At 47.6% G+C, this 19,251-nt stretch overlaps 1 long non-coding RNA gene across 1 annotated transcript; it reads right to left on the bottom strand.

Annotated features, from left to right (window-relative positions):
• Positions 1-10,292: 10,292 nt before the first annotated feature.
• LOC103170617 lies at positions 10,293-19,197 on the bottom strand. Its single transcript, XR_486300.3, has 4 exons — positions 18,950-19,197; positions 17,927-18,217; positions 17,313-17,344; positions 10,293-10,476 (listed from the first exon to the last, which is right to left on the bottom strand). It is a non-coding gene; the product is annotated as an uncharacterized LOC103170617 (long non-coding RNA).
• Between the last annotated feature and the right edge of the window lie 54 nt (positions 19,198-19,251).

Genomic DNA, 19,251 nt, shown 5'->3' with positions numbered 1-19,251 from the left:
AGACTTCCCCTCCCTGTATGGACCATGTTTGATTACTCTCTCACTCTCCACAGCACTTACTGCAGAGCTCTGAAGTGCTGGCAGACTGACTGACTGACTGGCTGGCTCATAGGCTAAATGACTAGCTGAATGAATGTATGAATGAATGAATGCCTGATTCACTGACTGATTGACTTATGGACTGATAGACTGACTGGCTCACTGGGAAACTGAAAGAATGAAAGAATGAATGAATGAATGACCAAAGGCTTGACTGAGTGACTGGCTGGCTGGATGACGAGTTGGATAGATGGATGCATGAATGAATGGATGATGACTGACATACTGACTAGAGGCTTGACTGGCTGGCTGGCTGACTGGAGCTGAGTGAATGGATGGTTGGATGAATGTATGAATGAATGAATGACTAGTTGGCTGGCTAGCTGGCTACCTGGATGAATGGCCACCTGGCCAAATGGCTGACTGGCTGTCTGTTTAGCAGACTAGCTGATTGAACAAGTGAGTGAATGAGTGAGTGACTAGCTTGTTGGCTGGCTGGCTAGTGGGCTAGATGATTAAATGGCTGCCTGACTGGCTTTGTGGATGGATGACTGACTGACTAACAAAGAATGAATGAATCAATCAATCAATGAATGGTTACATACCTCTCTTTCTGACTGGCTGAATGAATGAATGAATGCACAGAAACGCAACTCCATGAATGACTGACTGGCTGGTTGACAAGCAGACTGATTGACGGACTAATGAAGATCTCCTAGGCCCATCTACTTGAAGACAAGAATGAGGATTTTCTCCTCCTCTCAAACCCAGCTGCTTCATTCAGCCCCTCCTCCGAGCCCCTCACCTCACCCCAGTTCCCAAGTCCTTCCCCTTCTCCAGACCTCACGGTTAATATCTTTGGGAAAATTAGGGAAGATTCAGACATTGCCAGCGGAGGAAAAGTGGGACTTGGGTCTCTGCCTCATTATCCGAGTTCCCCGGCACAGGTGGGTTGAACAATTATGTGCTAATGTCCTTTTCCTCTGATCGCTAACATTATTTTTATAGCCTTCTAATTGTAAAAGGAAAAAATAGAAAAGGGGAGATGTGTCTGAATGCGCTGTTGGGGAAGGAGGTAAAGAACTGTGTCTGTTTTATTGTTATATTGCAATCTCCTAAGTGCTTAGTACAACGGTCTGCTCACAGTAGGCGCTCAATAAATACGATAGAATGAATGTTGAACGGGGAACAGGGAGGGAAGCCAGCCCCCAGCCCTGCAAAATCTCCAGCCTCCATCTCAGCCCTGGCTCCTAGCACGGCTTCTCGGATCCAGCAAACAAGCATCCCCAGACGGGACTAAGCCAAAGGGATAGGGCCATGCCTCTCTCCCCTAATCTGACCTTTAATTAGCAAGTCATCCATGCCCAACCTGCCAGTTCCTTCGGTCATTCATTCAATCAAATTTATTGAGCGCTTACTCTGTGCAAGACACTGTACTAAACCCTTGGGAGAGTACGATATGACAATCAACAGGCACATTCCCTGCACACAGCGAGCTTACAGTCTAGAGAGACAGACACTAATATAAATTACAGCTATGTACTAGACTCGCCCTGAGGGAATGACCAGCTTTTAGACCCAAATTGGCCTCAGGGGTATCCTTTTTTTTCTCTGACTCGCCAGAAGCAGAAACACACAAGCAAAAGCCCTGTTCCCTACCTCTCTCCCTTCCTCTCCCTCCCATGCCTTTAGTCACTCTGTGGGCTCTTGGAATCCAGGAGCAATCAGTTAATCAGAAAGTTAATGTTCAGTACTTAATTCCAGCTTATAGCTTCTTAATGTACCTACTGTTCTGTCTCCCAAGGGAAGCCCTGGGCCGGTGGAAAGCTTTCTGACTAATGGTGGGAAGAAGAGAAGGATTGCTTCATTTGGATTCAGAGGAATGGGGTTTTCCCATAGTGTATCAAGGAGTTGGAGCTTCTGGACAGTGGAAGACTCAAACAATCAACGATGTTCATTGAGTGCTTACTGTGTGTGGAACACTGTACTAAGTGCTTGGGAGAGTACAATACAGTAATAATGATAAAGATTATGGTATTTGTTATGCGCTTACTGTGTGCCAGGCACTGTTCTAAGCGCCAGGGTGGATACGAGCAAATCAGGCAGGGCCCAATCCCTGTTCCACCTAGGGATCACAGTCTCAATCCCCATTTTACCGATTAGGTAACTGAGGCACAGAGAAGTGAAGTGACTTGCCGAGGGTCACACAGAAGACAAGTGGCAGAGCCAGGTAGAAACATTCCCTGCCAACAAGATGCTTACAATCAATGGTATTTACTGAGCACTTACTGTGTGTGGAGAAGCAGCGTGGCTCAGGGGAAAGAGCATGGGCTTTGGAGTCAGAGGTCATGGGTTCGAATCCTGGCTCTGCCACTTAGCTGTGTGACTGTGGGCAAGTCACTTCACTTCTCTGGGCCTCAGTTACCTCATCTGTAAAATGGGGATTAAGACTATGAGCCCCATGTGGAACAACCTGATTCCCCTGTGTCTCCCCCAGCGCTTAGAACAGTGTTCTGCACATAGTAAGCGCTTAACAAATACCGACATTATTATTATTAGAGCATTGTGACTCCCGGCTCTGCCACTTGTCAGCTGTGTGACTGTGGGCAAGTCACTTAACTTCTCTGTGCCCTCAGTTACCTCATCTGTAAAATGGGGATTAACTGTGAGCCTCACGTGGGACAACCTGATTCCCCTGTATCTACCCCAGTGCTTAGAACAGTGCTCGGCACATAGTAAGCGCTTAACAAATACCAACATTATTATTACTAAGTGTTTGGGAGACTGCAGTATAAAAAAAGTGGGCAGATACATTTCCTGCCCTAGGTGACTAGAAGGAAAAAAGAGGAAGAGGGTGAAGGTTGGTTACTTCCTTTCAGGTGTTTAAATAAAGAGGAGAAAGGGGGAGGGAGGAGAAGGAGGAGAATGATAATGACCAGTTGCTCTCCGCCAGAGAGCTGACCAAGATCTATTAGACTTAATCTGCAGCAAGAGAGATTGAGAGGGAGCATAAGAATGCACTTCCAGACTGTGGGGTCTGGACTACCATAGGCTGTCATATAGTCAATCAATCAAGCAGATGTATTAATTTAGTGCTTGCTATGTGCGGAGCACTCTACTAAGTGCTTGGAACAGTACAACAGAGTCGACAGACACATTCCCTGCCCACAACAACCTTACAGAGTAGAGGGGGAAGCACATTAATATAAATAAATATTTTAGAATATATAATTGGAAGATTATGCAGCATATATAATACACAATACATAATACACAATGCATACATTATGTATGTGTGTGTATAGATATATATATAGAGAGAGAGAGAAAGATTAGTAAATATATCTTGTTGCAGTTTACGTCTAATAGGTCTTGGTCAGCTCTGTGGCTGAGAATAACTGGTCATTATCATTCTCCCCCTCCTTCCTCAGTCAATCCATCAGTCATATCTATTGAGTGCTTACTGTGTGCAAAGCACTGTACTAAGAGCTTGAGGGAGTACAATATAACAGCAAAAAGACATATTCCAGCTCACAATGAGCTCTCAGTCTAGAGGGGGAGACAGACTTCCCCTTCTCTGTTTGGACACCTGAAAGGAAGTAACCCAGCTTCATCCTCCCTCTTCCTCCTTTCCACCGTGGGAGGGGAATGTATCTACTGACTCCGTTATATTGTCCTCTGTAAGCATCTTATTGGCAGGAAATGTGTTTACCAACTCTATTATCTCATACTCTCCCAAGCACTTAGTACAGGGCTTGCTACAATAAAAATAATGATATTTGTTAAGCGCTTACTATGTGTCAAGCAGTGTTCAAAGCACTGGGGTAGATACAAACTAATCAGGTTGGACACAAATGTCTCAGGTGGGGCTCACATTCTCAACCCCCATTTTACCAGTGTGGTAACTGAGGCACAGAGAAGTGAAGCGACTCGCCCGAGATCACAGATCGGACGAATGGCGGAGCCAGGATTACAAACCCATGACCTTCTGACTCCCGGGCCCCTGCCCTATCCACTACATTGTGCTGCTGCTACTCTGCTACTCCGTTTTAAGCACTGGGGTAGATAGTGGAAAGAGCACGGGCTTGGGAGTCAGAGGTTGCGGGTTCTGATCCCGCCTCTGCCACTTGTCCACTGTGTGACTTTGGGCAAGTCACTTAACTTCTCTGTGCCTAAATTACCTCATCTGTAAAATGGGGATTAAGACTGTGAGCCCCACGAGGGACAACTTGATTACCTTGCCTACCCCAGCGCTCAGAGCAGTGCTTGGCACATAGAGAGCGCTTAACAAATACCATCATCACCATCATCATACAAGGTAATCAGTGGGGCTCCCACTCTTAATCGCGGCTCAGTGGAAAGAGCCCGGGCTTGGGAGTCAGAGGTCATGGGTTCGAATCCCGGATCTGCCACTTGTCAGCTGTGTGACTGTGGGCAAGTCACTTAACATCTCTGTGCTTGTTACCTCACCTGTAAATGGAGATTAAGACTGTGAGCCTCGCGTGGGACAACCTGATCACCCTGTATCTACCCCAGCGCTTAGACCAGTGTTCTGCACATAGTAAGCGCTTAACAAAAACCGACATTATCATTATTGTGAATCCCCGTTTTACAGATGAGGTATCCGAGGCCCAGAGAAGTGAAGCGGCTTGCCTAAGGTCACGCAGCGGACAAGTGGCAGAGCCGGGATCAGAACCCACATCCTCCGACTCCCGAGCCGGTCCTCTGGCCGCCGAGCCACGCTGGGACGGCCAGATTTACGGCTGTTGCCACTCGCTGCCCTCTCGGCAATATTTACAGCCTGGTTTCTGGAAGCTGCTGCTGAACCGTACCCTTGCCGGAGAGCGGCTGCCTTCCTCACTAGTGCCCTAGGCTTGGAGCATTTAAGCAAGACGACTCTTTTCTGATCTCTCCCGCTCTGCCGGTGGGCGGAGGGCCAGGGCGGGATCCCTTTATTAATCGTTATGATTTTCACCTTCAGAGTCATTAAGGGGCTGGGGGCTTTGGGTGTTTGTGTGGCAAAGAAAGGGGGGAAAGGCCGTCGTCCCCGGAGCCAAATTTGGGCCTGCAGCGCCGCCGCCCAACACGCTGCCGCTTCCCGCCCTGGTTCTTGGAGCGCTATCGCCATCTCCTGGCGCGACCTGGGATAGCAGCCGCCGCCAATCCTAATCAATAATATTGATGATGATGTTGGTATTTGTTAAGCGCTTCCTATGTGCAGAGCACTGCTCTAAGCGCTGGGGGAGATTTACAGGGTCATCGGGTTGTCCCACGTGAGGCTCCCAGTCTTTGCCCCCATTTCACAGATGAGGGAACTGAAGCACAGAAAAGCGAAGTGACTTGCTCGCTGTCACCCGGCTGACAAGCGGCAGAGCTGGGATTCGAACCCATGATCTCCGACTCCCAAGCCCGGGCTCTTTCCACTGAGCCACGCTGGTTCTCTGCTGCTCTTGTTAAGCGCTTACTATGGGCCGAGCACTGTTCTAAGCGCTGGGGTAGATACAGGGTCATCGGGGTGTCCCGCGTGAGGCTCCCAGTTAATCCCCATTTCACAGATGAGGTCACCGAGGCACAGACAATAATCACAGTCCTAATCATGATGATCACAACAATAATATTGATAATCAGAGAATTTGCTAAGTGCTTACTACGTGCCCAGAACTCTTCTAAGCACTAAGGTAGATTACTGGACCTTGGTCTCGTCTATCTGGCCGACATTGGCTTCTGGCCTGGAGTGAAGCGTCATGGCTCAGTGGAAAGAGCACGGGCTGGGGAGTCAGAGGTCATGGATTCTAATCCCGGCTCCGCCACTTGTCAGCTGTGTGACCTGGGGCAAGTCACTTCACTTCTCTGGGCCTCAGTTCCCTCAACTGTCAAATGGGGATTAATACTGTGAGCCCCACATGGGACAACCCGATCACCTTGTATCCTCCCCAGCGCTTAGGACAGTGCTTTGCACATAGTAAGCGCTTAACAAATGCCATCATCATCATCATCATCATCATCTTACTCTCCTCACCCTCAAAACCTTATTGATGGCACCTCTCCTCCAAGAGATCGTTGTGGTCAGGGAACGTGTCTGTTATTATATTGAACTCCCCAAGAGCTTATTACAGTGCTCTGCACATAATAAGTGCTTAATAAATACAATTTACATACTAATCAGATCTCACATTGGGTTCACAATTTAAGTAAATGGGAGAACAGTTATTGAATCTCCATTTTGCAGATATGGGACCTGAGGCACAGAGAAAGTGTCTGGCCCAAGGCCATATGGCAGGTAAGTGGCAGAGCTGGGATTAGAACCTAGGTCCTATAACTCCCGGGGGCTTGTGCTCTTTCCACCAGGCCACACTGTTTTTCTAATAATAATAACAGTGATAATGATAACAACACTGGGTTTTGTTAAACACTTACTATGGGCCAAGCAAGAGTACCAGGTCCCAAATGGGGTTCACAATTTAAGTAGGAAGGAGAACAGTATCAAATCTCCCTTTTTCAGATGAGGGAACAAAGACACAGAGAAGTTAAGTGACACACTATCACACAGCAGACAAGTGGAGCAAGCAAGATTAGAAGCCACGTCAGATGGACATGGAACCATTCTGTGTCTCCTTTCTGTGCCGTCCATGCTAGCTGTTCAAGGGATGCTGGGTCTGACGAAAATTTTGTTTTTAATTGTATTTGTTAAGTGCTAACTCTGTGCCAGGCACTGTACTTAAGCACTGGGGTGGATACAAGACAATCAGGATAGGCACAGTCCATGTCCCTCATGGGGTTTACAGAGTCATAATCCCCATTTCACAGATGAGGGAACTGAGGCACAGAGAATTGAAATGACTTGTCCAAGATCACACAACACACAGGTGGCGGAGCCAGGATTCGGACCCAGGTCCTTTTCATTCCCAGATCCATGCCCCTATCCATTAGATCATACCGCTTCTCTGGGGGTTTGGGGAATGCTTGGTGGGACAGGGACTGTATCTGTCCTGATTAACTTGAATCTACCCCAGTGCTTAGTGCTTAGTGCTTGGCATGTAGTAAGTGCTTAACAACAGCTCAATTATTATTGTTATCATTATTATTTCCTTAAAGACTGCAGCACTAAATGTATAATGGGCCTACCATTTCTTTATCTCACACTGAAAAAACCATAGGCGAAGCTCTATTGTCTTAATTGGATGATCCATTTTGTGGATTTTATGCAGTATGGATCTATAATTATTATTTGCAGTATTTATCATTAGATATATATATATACACATAATCCACAGAGCAGTTCAACTATCTGTGGATAATGGAGCGTTGAGTGGAGAGTAATTTCGGTGACAGGGACAAACTCTTTCTGACCCACTTTGGAAACAGTGAAGTGTTTGCATATTTAGCAAACAAAAAAAAGACAAGATCCTCTTCTCTTCCCCCACCCCCACCCCCAACCCCCCGCCCTCTAATCCCGCCTATAGAGGACTTTAGCCTGTGGATCCCTTGTGTTCCAAAACCTTTAAAAAACACCTCTAAGCTGCAACTGAAGAAAATCTAGCCTTTCATCATTAAGCCATGCCAATTTTCCTCTGCCTTGACTACTGCATCAGCCTCCTCGCTGATCTCCCTGTTTCCTATCTCTCTCCACTCCAGTCCATACTTCATTCTGCCATCCAGATCAGTTTTTTAACAAAAGCATTCAGTCCCCACTCCCCACTCTTTAAGAACCTCCAAAGGTTGCCGGTTCACCTGGACATCAAACAGAAACTCCTTGTCATTGGCATTAGGGCACTCAACCAGCTCTCCTCCTTCTATCTCACCTCTCTAATTTCCTACTACAGCCCAGCCCACACACTGCCCCTCTAATGTCAACCTACTCACTGTACTCTGATCTCACCTATTTCTCCACCAACCTCTTGCCTAAGTCCTCCTTCTGGCCTAGAACTCCCTCTCCTGAATATCCGACACACCATCGCTCCCCACATTCAAACTCTTATTAAAAGTTTATTATTAATCTCCTCCAAGGGCCTTTCCTGGACAAAGCTCTCATTTCTTCTACCCTCTCTCCTTTCTGTGTCACCTCTGCACTTGAATATGTATCCATCGAACAATCAATCATATTATTGACAGCTTACTAAGTTCAGAGTACTGTACTGAGTGCTTAAGAGAGTACAACGGACTTGGTAGACAAGTTCCCTGCCCAAAGAAATTTACAGTCGGTCTAGAGTCCGTACCCTTTAAGCACTTGACATTCACTCGATCAACCAATCAGTGGTATTTATTGAGCACTATGTACGGAGCACTCTATTAAGTGTCTCAGCCATATGACACGGATGTACATATCAGTGATTTACTTATTTTCATTTATTTTTATGCCTGTCCCCCTCTAGACTGCAAACTCCTCATGGACAGGAAATGTGTCTACCAACTCTGTTGTATTGCCCTCTCCCAAGAATACAGTGCAGTGCTCTGCACTCGGTAAGCGCTCAGTAAATACTACTGATTGATAGGTTGATTCTCTGATGTCTCTCCCGTCCCCGGGCATGTTTGCCATAGATAAAAGTCACGCTGCCAATTGGAAACAGGCTGGAAACACTCTACAGATGATGTACCTCGAATCGGCAGGCTCCGTGTCGGGAGCCAAGGAATTTTTACCTCGTGCAAGAAACAGAACAAATACTTGCTGATGCTGGGGAGCCCATCACCTCCTTTCTAGGCTAAGATGAACTGACAAGGCCAAAGAATGAATTCCAGATTGCCACAGTCAGCAGTCCTGGCCCAGGTCAAATCAGCCACCCCAAATGTGAAGCAGAACAGCAGGACGGAGGAGGGGAAGGAGGGAGGGAGGAGGGAGAGGCTAGAGTATAAAGCTGGTCCATCTAGGTACAAATGTTCACCTTGAGTTATGTGTTTTTTTTTTTAAAGTACTGTGTTCCAGGCTCTGTACTAAGTGTTGGTGTAGATAGAAGCTAATCAGGTTTGACACAGTCTCTGTCCCACATGGGGATCACAGTCTTAATCCTCATTCTACAGATGAGGCAACTGAGGCACAGGGAAGTGTGAAGTGTCTTGCCCAAAGCCACACAGCAGACAAGTGGCAGAACCAGGATTAGAACCCAGGTTCTCTGACGGACCCAGGCCTGTGTTCTTTCCTTTAGGCCATGCTATGTTGAAAATGGAACTCCTGCTTCCCACCCCCTGGAGATGGCAGATGGCCCCTCCCTACACCCTATCTCCTTCTCATTGAAGCCTTCTGGGCCCTCTCAGCTCCGGGGTAAAGGATGGGTGGAATACCTGGAAGAAGTTACTAGCTAACACCCTTTCTTTCTTTCTCTGTCTCTCTCTCACACACACACACACTCTGGAGGTGGGGAATTATGAAATCCTGGTATGGATTTTTCTTTGGAATCTATCCCTTGCCAGGAACCTGTGGTCTGGAGTGTTTGGGGGCCGGGGGATATTCTTGCTTTTTGACCCTAGGATGCAAGCCAAGATTTCTGCCCCCATCTCTCAATGAAGGTGAAAAATTAGAGCCAGTATTCCCTCCTCCACAACCTTGGTCAAATCAAATCACTTCACTTCTCTGTGCCTCAGTTACCTTATCTGTAAAATGGAGATTGACTGTGAGCTCCACATGGGGCAGTGACAGGGTCCAACCTGATTAGCTTCTACCCCAGCACTTAGTACAGTGCCTGGTACAGAGTAAGTGCTTAACAACCTGATTAGCTTCTACCCCAGCACTTAGTACAGTGCCTGGTACACAGTAAGCGCTTAACAAATACCATTAAAAAAATAAGGGCAAAGAGGAAATGATGTTTGTGGAATGGGAATCCATCCAAAGTCCCTTAGCCACTGATTTGAATGGCACACATTCACCTTTGGGCTCCTTAACCTGACTCTCATTAACCCACCAGACTTTTGTGAACTGAATCTGAGTTCTCCCCACCGACAGCGGGGAGGCCAAATTAATTAAAGAGAGAGCAATCAAAGCACCAACCCATCTCCAAGAACACCGTACACTTTGACACACTCCCTCCCCACTTCCCACACCTGTCCCCTCTCCCCAGTCCACCCTCCCCACCCCAGTCACCCAATTGCAAACAGCCCTCTCATTTTCAGGAGATCCTGGGAAGAGACTGGCAGTGAGATAGTCTGACTACCCCCTTAGAAACACCAACGAAGACCTCCAAGAGCGGCACGAGAAGATAGAGGCCGAGAGACGGAGAAAGTGGGGAGAGAGACCCAAAAAGATTGAGGCCCAGGCAGAAAGATACGGTCATCATCTTCATTGATATCGCTGTCTTTGTTTTCATCATCAGTCAGTGATGAGCGAGTGTCCACTGTGTGCAGATCAAGGCACCAGGTTTCCACTAGAAATCCAGGAGAGAGAATCCTGCCAGGAGAGAATTTTGGGTCACTGCCTCATCTCCTGGGGGATCCAAGGTCTGCAAAGTCCTGCAAAGAGAATAGTTTCTGGAGCAAGAGAGGAAACACTCACCCTGACTCAATCATTCCTAAATTCCAACTGTCTTCCACACTCAGAAGAAACAAGATGGCAGTGGTATTCCTCTTCTCTAACTCAACCCCATTCACTAGACCTCAATCATGTCTCTCCCTCCATCACCGCTTGTCCATGTCTTCCCTCGGACCTGGAACACCCTCCCCCTTCATCTCTAACAGTCTACCACTCTCCCCCACCTATAATCCCATCTCTTCCAAGAGGCCTTCCCTTACTATGCCCTCATTTCCTCTCTCGGTCTCCCCTCTTTATCGACTCTATCCTTTGCCGTGTACTCTTTAAACACTTTGATACTCTCCCCAGCCCCACTGTAGTATGTAAATACCCTTATACTGTTTTATTTCCCCTCTGCAATCTATTTTAATGTCTGTCTTCCCCTGTGGATGGTAAACTTATTGTGAGCAGAGTTCACATCTACCAACTTTACCATATTGAACTTTCCCAAGTGCCCTCCTCTCACTCCTGCTGCCAGCCTGGACCTGACTGTGCCCACAGCCTCCCAGCTCGACTTCCTCTGTGCAGACATGCAGGCAGGAAGTCTCAGAGCCTGGCAGGGGGAAGGGAGTGGGAAAGAGGCCAGGAAAAGGGAACCTTCCTGCTGTGAAAGAGCAGCCCAGATCCAACCAGCTGGGACCACTTTCCCAAGCCACTGTCCCTCACACAAAGAGCTGCTCGCACTGTTGTCTGCACTGTCTGCCAGGCAGCTGCTTCCCGGGCATGGCAGGGGGCACCAAGGAAAGTAAGGGCTTGGTGTGGGGGGGGGGGGGAGGGTGATGCAGACATCTCCCCAGATCAGGATGATGAGAAAAAAAAGCAGAGTAGGGAAGCCAGGAGGACAGCAGTTGGGAGTTGAAAGACCTAATCCCAGATTCCGTTCCCCTGCATCAGACACTTGGGATGTGAGGAGGAAAAGAGGAGGCGAGAAAGAGAAGAAGAGGGAGAGGGTGAGAGAGCAGAAGAAGGGGAAGGAGAGACAGACAGAGGAAGAGGGAGAGGAGGGAGAGGGAGAAAGGAGGAATGAGAGGGAAAGTGTGGGGGGGGGGGAGTGAAGAAGAGGGAAGGGGGAACGAGAAAGGGAGAGGAGAGAAGGTGAAAAAGAGGTGGAGAGAGGAAAAGGAGAGGCAGAGAGGGAAAGGAGGAGAAAGGAAAAGGGAGAGAAAAGGGGAAAGAGAGAAGGAAGAGGGAGAGAGAGAAAGGGAGAAGAAAAGGGGGAGAGAGAAAAAGAGGAAGAGAGAGGGGAAGGAGAGGGAGAGAGAGGCTCCTCACTTTTAGGGCTCAACCAGCCAGCTGGACAGGACCTCCATGCTGGCAAGAGGGTAGGGGGAGTGAGGCTGGAGGATCCCCATTCTGTGCCACCATCTCTATGCCAGGCCCAAAACTGCCCTGGTGCTTACTCTCTGAAAACACCTACTCCTTCCTCCAATGCCCGCAAGTGGCTACCCTCCTAACACAAAAAACACCCAAGTCCTGGACTCACAGATGACCGGCACAGCCACACACAGCACGCCAATTTTCTCGGCAACTGCGTAGGTTCTACCAACCTCCACAGCGAACCTTTGGTGTGTGCCCTCATGCCACATTATGCAATATAAGTTAGGCTACGTGGTGGGTACGGCATTCTAGAAACCGATAGAAGCTACCCCACTACCCTAGAAGCAGCGAAGCAGGAAATGAAAGCTGCCCCGAGGACCACCACTTGTAGAATAGCCTTGGCTTTTCCTCAGAGCGCAATGAACTGCCATGAATAATGATAATAATGATGACATACTCAGTGTCATACACTCTGTTATGATCTGGGGTAAATATAAGATGATTAGATAATAATGATAATGAATTTAAGCACTTACTTTGTGCCAGGCACTATACTAAGTGCAGGGGGCTGGGGGAGTACAAGCAAATTGGGTTGGACACAGTCCCCATCTCTAATGGGGCTCACAGTTTTAACCCCCTTTTTGCAGATGAGGGAACTGAGGCATGGAGAAGTGAAGTGACTTGCCCACGGTCACTCAGGAGACAAATGGCAGAAGCAGGATTAGAACCCAGGTCCTTTTGACTCTCGGGCCCCTCCCCTGGGCAATGCCGCTTCTCTTAGATGGGTCACCTTCCAGGAACCCACCCAGTTTAAGAGGGAGGAAGAGCAGGGATCTTAGACTCATATTAGAGATAAGGAAACTGAGGCTCAGGGAGGTTAGTAGCTATGCCAAGGCCACACAGCAGGACAGTGGCAGTAGTCTGACTAGATTCTGGATGGTCTGACCTCCCAGCCTGTGCTCTTCCCACTGGGACTCTCTGTTTCAAAGCTGTACAGTTTTTCCTTGCTGACTCTCTGTTCCAGCAGCTTCTGGTTACAGACCAGGGCCGGGTGTCCCTGCCTTGCTTTTTGTTCTGGAATCTTCCAGCTCACCTGCAGAAGACCTCCAAAGTCAAACTTGAGCTGACAATAACCAATCAATCAATCAATGGTATTTATCAATCACTTACTATGTGCAGAGAACTGTATTAAGCACTTAGGAGAGTACAGTATAACAGAAGCAGCATGGTTAGAGCACGGGTCTGGGAGTCAGGAGGTCATGCGTTCTAATCCCAGCTCTGCCATGTATCTGATGTGTGACTTTGGGCATGTCACTGCACTTCTCTGTGCCTCAGTTACCTCATCCGTAAAATGGGGATTGAGACTGTGAGCCCTATGTGGGACAGGGACTGTGTCCAACCTAATTACCTTATATCAACACCAGCACTTAGAACAGTTCCTGGCACATAGTAAACGCTTAATAAATTTCTAGACCGTGAGCCCGTGGGTAGGGATTGTCTCTGTTGCTGAATTGTACTTTTCAAGAGCTTAGTACAGTGCTCTGCACACAGGAAGTGCTGAATAAATACGATCACAATGATTATTATTATTATTATCAGAACAGAATCTGAGAACCAACCATGATGTCAGTCCCAGTTCGGCCCCAGAATGCACAGAGTTTGGAGTCGGAAGCAGCATGTTCTTGTGGAAAGAGCAGAGGCTTGGCAGTCAGAGCATCTGGGTTCTAACCCTGGCTCTATTGTGTGACTTTGAGCAAGTCACTTAAATTTTCTGGGCCTCAGTTTCCTCTTCTGTGAAATGGGGATTCGATACCCGCTGTTCCTCCCTTTTATATTGTGATCCTTAGGACTGTGCTTTTTTTATGCTATTTGTTAAGCACTTAATACGCGTCAAACACTTTTCTAAGTGCTGGAGTAGGTTCAAGTTAATTAGGTTTGACTCAGTCCCCCTCCCGCATGGCGCTCACAATCAAAGTAGGAGGGAGAACAGGTATTTAAACCTTGTTTTACAGTTGAGGAAACTGAGGTCCAGAGAAATAAAGTGACTTGCCCATGGTCACTCAGTGAGTAATTGGAGGAGCTGGGATTAGAACTCCGGTCGTCTGACTCCCAGGCTCGTGTTCTTTCCGCTAGGCCACTCTGCTTCTCATGATTCTACCAGATGATCTCGTATCTCTCCCAGAGTTAGTACAGTGTTGGGCGCATAGTAAGTGTGTAACAAATCCCACAGTTCCTACTGTGGCTGTCTACAGAGTCCTGGGCTCACACAAGTCCCCTCTTTTCCAAAGTTTGAATGCCGTGAGTGCAGTCTGAAATCCACCAGCCGAACTGCTTGTTTTGTCTCGTCTGGTTCCACAAAAGCAAACTGCTGTAGCTACCCCGAAGGCAGACATTAGTCCTTCCTCTGTTGAATCCAGCAGAGAAGTTTCTTGCATCACTGTTGAATGCCATCATGCTGTGATTAGTTAATCATTAAGTACATGGGGCTTTTAATTAACCGCCAGCCCTGCTCGGGCATCTGTTCTCCGCATCACGTTTGATCACGCTTTTCCCAGTCTGTGGCCGTGGAGCTCTTCAATAATACAACTGTTGCCTGCTTCCTGCTCACTTTGGTACAGCTCGGATCCATGTCCCTTGCCCACCGAGAAGGATGAAATTGTAAATGGTTATAGGTAGCCTGGGGGTCTCCGAGGAGAAAGTCAGCAGGAATTGTGCGTGCATGTATGTGAGGGTGAATACTGGATGGATGGATGTATACTAGAAAGGGTGTGTGTGTAAATACTGAAAGGGTGGGTGGATGTGGGTGTGTATACTGGAATGGTGTGAAGAGTGGGTGTTTGTGTTGGGGGGGTATGCCTGTTGGAAGGGCCTGAAGGGTGTGCCTATATGTGTGAATACTGGAAGGGTGTGTGGGAGAGGCGTGGGTGTGTACGTTGGAAAGGTGTGAAGTGTGTGGGTGTGAATAATGGAAAAGTGTGAAGAGTATGAAGGGTATGTGTGTGTGCAGCAGGGAAGTGAACTCCAATCAATCATTCAGTGATATGTATTGAGCACTTACTGTGTGCAGAGCACTGTAGTAAGTACTTGGGAGAGTACAATAAATAGAGTTATACCCATTCCCTGCCCACAAGGAGTTTACAGTCTAGAGGGGAGCTAGTCTAGTCCAGAGCTAAGTCAGGAAGTCAGAAAGATAGGGAGTCTATTAAGATGGTCACTGGGAAACCGAGACACCAAGAAGTGAAGTAACTGGCCACCCAGCAGGCAAGTGGCAAGGTTGGGTTTAGAAGCCAGAGACTCCCAGGCCTGGGTTCCTTCTACTAGGCCATGCTGCTTCCCTAGGCTCCCTCACAAGCTTCCTAAGATTTTTGATTAAGAAAATAATTCCAGCCACCAAGCAGTGCACCATAAGGCCACTGAGCCTATATTCAAGACCACACACAACAGTATGTAATGTTCATTTACTCTGGACAGAGGGCATTCCAAGGAGTCAGGTAATAGCCCAGAGTAGAAAGAGACCCAGTTCCAGCCCTTAAAAATAATTGTCCACAAACTGATTGATTGCTGATAAGATCCATTCCTAATTTGTAGGAAAAGCATCGAACACCTGGCCTCTTTTCCCCACCAAAGTCATATCCTACCAAAAACCCAATATCCAACGAACACAGTCTTTTCCTAGATTGAACAGTCTGTTTGGTTCTCCATTTTTAAGAATGAGGATATAGTTAGGACAGTCTCCTTCTGGACAGAAGGAAATTAAATCGTCTCTAATTATCCTTCTCTGAATGTGGTGTGTCCTCTTTACGATGAAGCCACAATCACCCTCCCGGGCTCCCTTGAGAGCTAGGATTTTATTCCTATTTAAATTACCATTATAATAATTAGGCTGAAAAGGAAGTGGGAGTTGGAGGGGGTGGAAGGGGGGATGGAGTGTGCGAGACAGAGCCTTGGAGGCATAGTTTAGTGCTAGCTCATTATGACCAGTTCTAAACTTCTCCATTTAATCGAGTCTTTCAACTCTGGGGTCAGGAAATCCAGGTCCCTAGAGTCTGAATCCTTGGAGCCTCTAACTTTCTGAGGGCTCCAATTCAAGGTAAATAATTCCTCAGCCACCTTTTTTTCTGGCAGTCTGGATCCCCAACGAAAAAGTAAGTCATTTTTGTCACTCTCACCAGTTCTTCCTGGCCCTCCGTTGGTCATTATCTTTCCAAATGGTTAATGGTCTCAATTCACTGTGCCCTTAATTCACTGTGCTATTTGTCATGTGCTCACTATGTGTCAATCACTGTACTAAGCACTGGGGTAGATTCATTATAAGTAGTCTGGATACAGTCCCTGACCCACCCAGGGCTCACAGTCTTACTAGGAGGGTGAGCCCTTGATTGATGCTTCTAGGTAAACATCCTAACACCACAGTACTGGCCCAGAGTTGTTTTGCAAAAATCCAGCTGAGGAGGAGTGTGGCCTAGTGGAAAGTGCACAGGACTTGCCTATGGTGTGACCTCGGGTAAGTCACTTGACTTTATCAATCAATGGTATTTATTTTTTCTCCCCCTCTGGACTTTGAGCTCCTTAATAATGTTGGTATTTGTTAAGCGCTTACTATGTGCCGAGCACTGTTCTAAGCGCTGGGGTAGACATAGGGGAATCAGGTTGTCCCACGTGGGGCTCACAGTCTTAATCCCCATTTTACAGATGAGGGAACTGAGGCGCAGAGAGTGAAGTGACTTGCCCACAGTCACCCAGCCGACAAGTGGCAGAGCTGGGATTCGAACTCATGAGCCCTGACTCCAAAGCCCGTGCTCTTTCCACTGAGCCACGCTGCTTCTCCACTGAGCTCCTTGTGGGTAAGGAAAGTGCCTTCCAACTCTCTTGTATTATACTCTCCCAAGCGTTTAGTGCAGTGCTCTGCACACAGTAAGCCCTCAATAAATACCACTGATGCATTGATTGATTGATCGAGTGCTTATGTGCACAGATCACTGTACTAACCACTTGGGAAATACAATATAGCAGAGTTGGTATTCGCGATCCCTCCCTACAATGAGTTTACAATCTACGGGGGGGAGACAAACCAAATTGTGGATAGGAAAAATAGTAGAATATGAGGATATTTCCACACTTGATTTCTCTGAACCTCCATTCCCTCTTTTGTAAAGTGGGAATTCTCTCCTGTGAATCGACGCCTTATCTTGGCAGGAGAGTTTCTGTACACTGACAGAGCTTAGAACTATGCCATATAGGGTCACCCGTAATGGAAAGGTCTAAGCCGAAGCATCGGACGAAGTCGATTCACCTATGCCGGGAAGCAGCAGCAGCATGGGAAAGTGTCAAAACTGGATGATCAAGTGGTCCAAATGTTTATGAAAGACAATGGCAGAGACTCAAGTTTTCACTGCGCTTAAGAAGGCAGTGGTAAACCACTTCCGTATCTTTCGAAAGAAAACTCTGTGCATATACATACCAGAATGACTTTATGGAAGAAGATGGGATGTTCTGGAGAGGGTGTGTCCATGGAGTCGCCACGGGTCAGAAACGATTCGACGGCATTTGAAAAAGAAGAAAGTGGGAATTAAATCTCTATTCTCTCCCCCTTAGACTGTGAGCCCCATGCTCTGTGCCCCCTTCTAGACTGTAAGCCCAGTGTGGGCAGGGATTGTCTCTCTCTTCTCAAGCAGTGTTCACAAGATGTCACCTGCCTAAAATCAATGTTCTCTGTGTCATCAATTGCCACGTCCTGCCTCCATGATCTATAGGAAAGAGCTTCCGCTGTGAACATTTCCCGTCTTTCAAACAATCAATCGATGATATTTATTGAGCTCTTATTGTATACAGAGCACTGTACAAAGCATTTGGGAAAGTACAACAGAGTTGGTAGGTGCGATCCCTGACTACATCATCGATACAGAAAACCCTCAGTAGCATTGATGATGATGACGATGAAATGGGAATACTTCATTAAGACGGCTTTGAACTCCTCTTCTTTAACTCCCATTGGGTTAGGGGGAAGACTCTCTTTAAGCCCCAGTTTCATCCTCTCCCTGAATCTCATGGAGCAGAAATGTCCTCCCAACTAACCTTGCCACAATCTGTCACCTTCAGCCTCCCTCTGAACAAGGGGCCAGGAGGTGGTCATGACCTAGGACCGCAGGTTTTCACATAAGCAAATTATGGAGCATTCTTCGCCCACCCATTCGGCCACTTAATTGCGATACTTGCAGATGTCTTTCAAATCTAGGGCAAGTCTGGTGCTTGGAGTGTCAGCAACATCAGCCTCCTTCTGGAACTTAACGGGTTTTCATCGAAACTCGGACCAGCAGTGGAGAAGTAGCTTCATTCTAATTCGATGATATATATTTTAAATGGCTCCTGTGAATAGTAATAATATCGAATATCAAAGTATGCCTAAGTAGGACAAAATAGAGACTACAAACCACAGTTCCTCCTGGAGAGGTGCAGAGCTGAGTAGCAAATCCCTGTAGGTTGTGTCCAAATTCATCTTCCCATTTTGAGCCAAAGAGGTGGCTGACATAGATGGTGCTGGGCAGAGATCTTCACAGTCTGAGTTAGCCACTGGTGAGAGCCTAGTACTGTCCTCTGCACTCGGTAAGGCTCAATAAATACCACTGATTGATTGACCTGTGTTTCTGCCTACATGCCACCATGGTAGAGGTTGTGTGCTTTGATCGCTTGTCTTTGTTGCACTTCCTTCTCTAAACTATTAGCTTGTTGTGGACGGGGAACGTGTCTACCAATTCTGTGATACTGTACTCTCCCAAGCACTTCTACCACTGACATGCTGTGGACCTGGAAAAGAATCACTTAACTTTTCTGAACCTGTTATCTCCCCACGTGGAAACTGGGGGCTGCTGCAGTGGAGAATCCTAGCGCAAAAGCGCGGGAGCGGTAGGTCTCACAAATCTCACCCACTCCCTAGTCCTTGGGGTTCCAGCAGGGCAGGCTGTGATCTAGGGGCTGAACTCCGGGAGGGCAGGAGACATGAGTCTGGTTAGACACCGCCCCAGTCCCCCTACCCACCAGGCCCATTTTCTAAACAGAGAAAGCCCGTTCTGATCGATCGATGTAACTATAGCAACGAACCGGTGTCAGGGGTGGAGCAGGCCCATTCAGTTGGGATTCTATGGGCCCGTCTCGATGAGCTGAGTGGCGGACCCTGCACGAAGGCATCCCAGTGATATCGGGAAGGAAGAAACCACGGAGAGAAAGTTCTCCTCAGAGACCAGCATGATGTGACTCCAGGAACTGGAGGGGGATGGCTTCATCAGGTCTCAGAGTCCAGCCAGGGACACTGCCCAGACCCCCTTTCCCTCCTTGACAGTCCTGGGGGTGGGGCCTGGGGCAGGTGAAGACACACCCTCTGTCCCTCTCTTCAGACTGTGGTG

Source organism: Ornithorhynchus anatinus, chromosome 11 (genome assembly GCF_004115215.2).
Source record: "Ornithorhynchus anatinus isolate Pmale09 chromosome 11, mOrnAna1.pri.v4, whole genome shotgun sequence".
NCBI classification, from domain to species: Eukaryota; Metazoa; Chordata; class Mammalia; order Monotremata; family Ornithorhynchidae; genus Ornithorhynchus; species Ornithorhynchus anatinus.
Note: the sequence above shows the minus strand (reverse complement) of the source record. Positions and strands in the feature narration are given on the sequence as shown.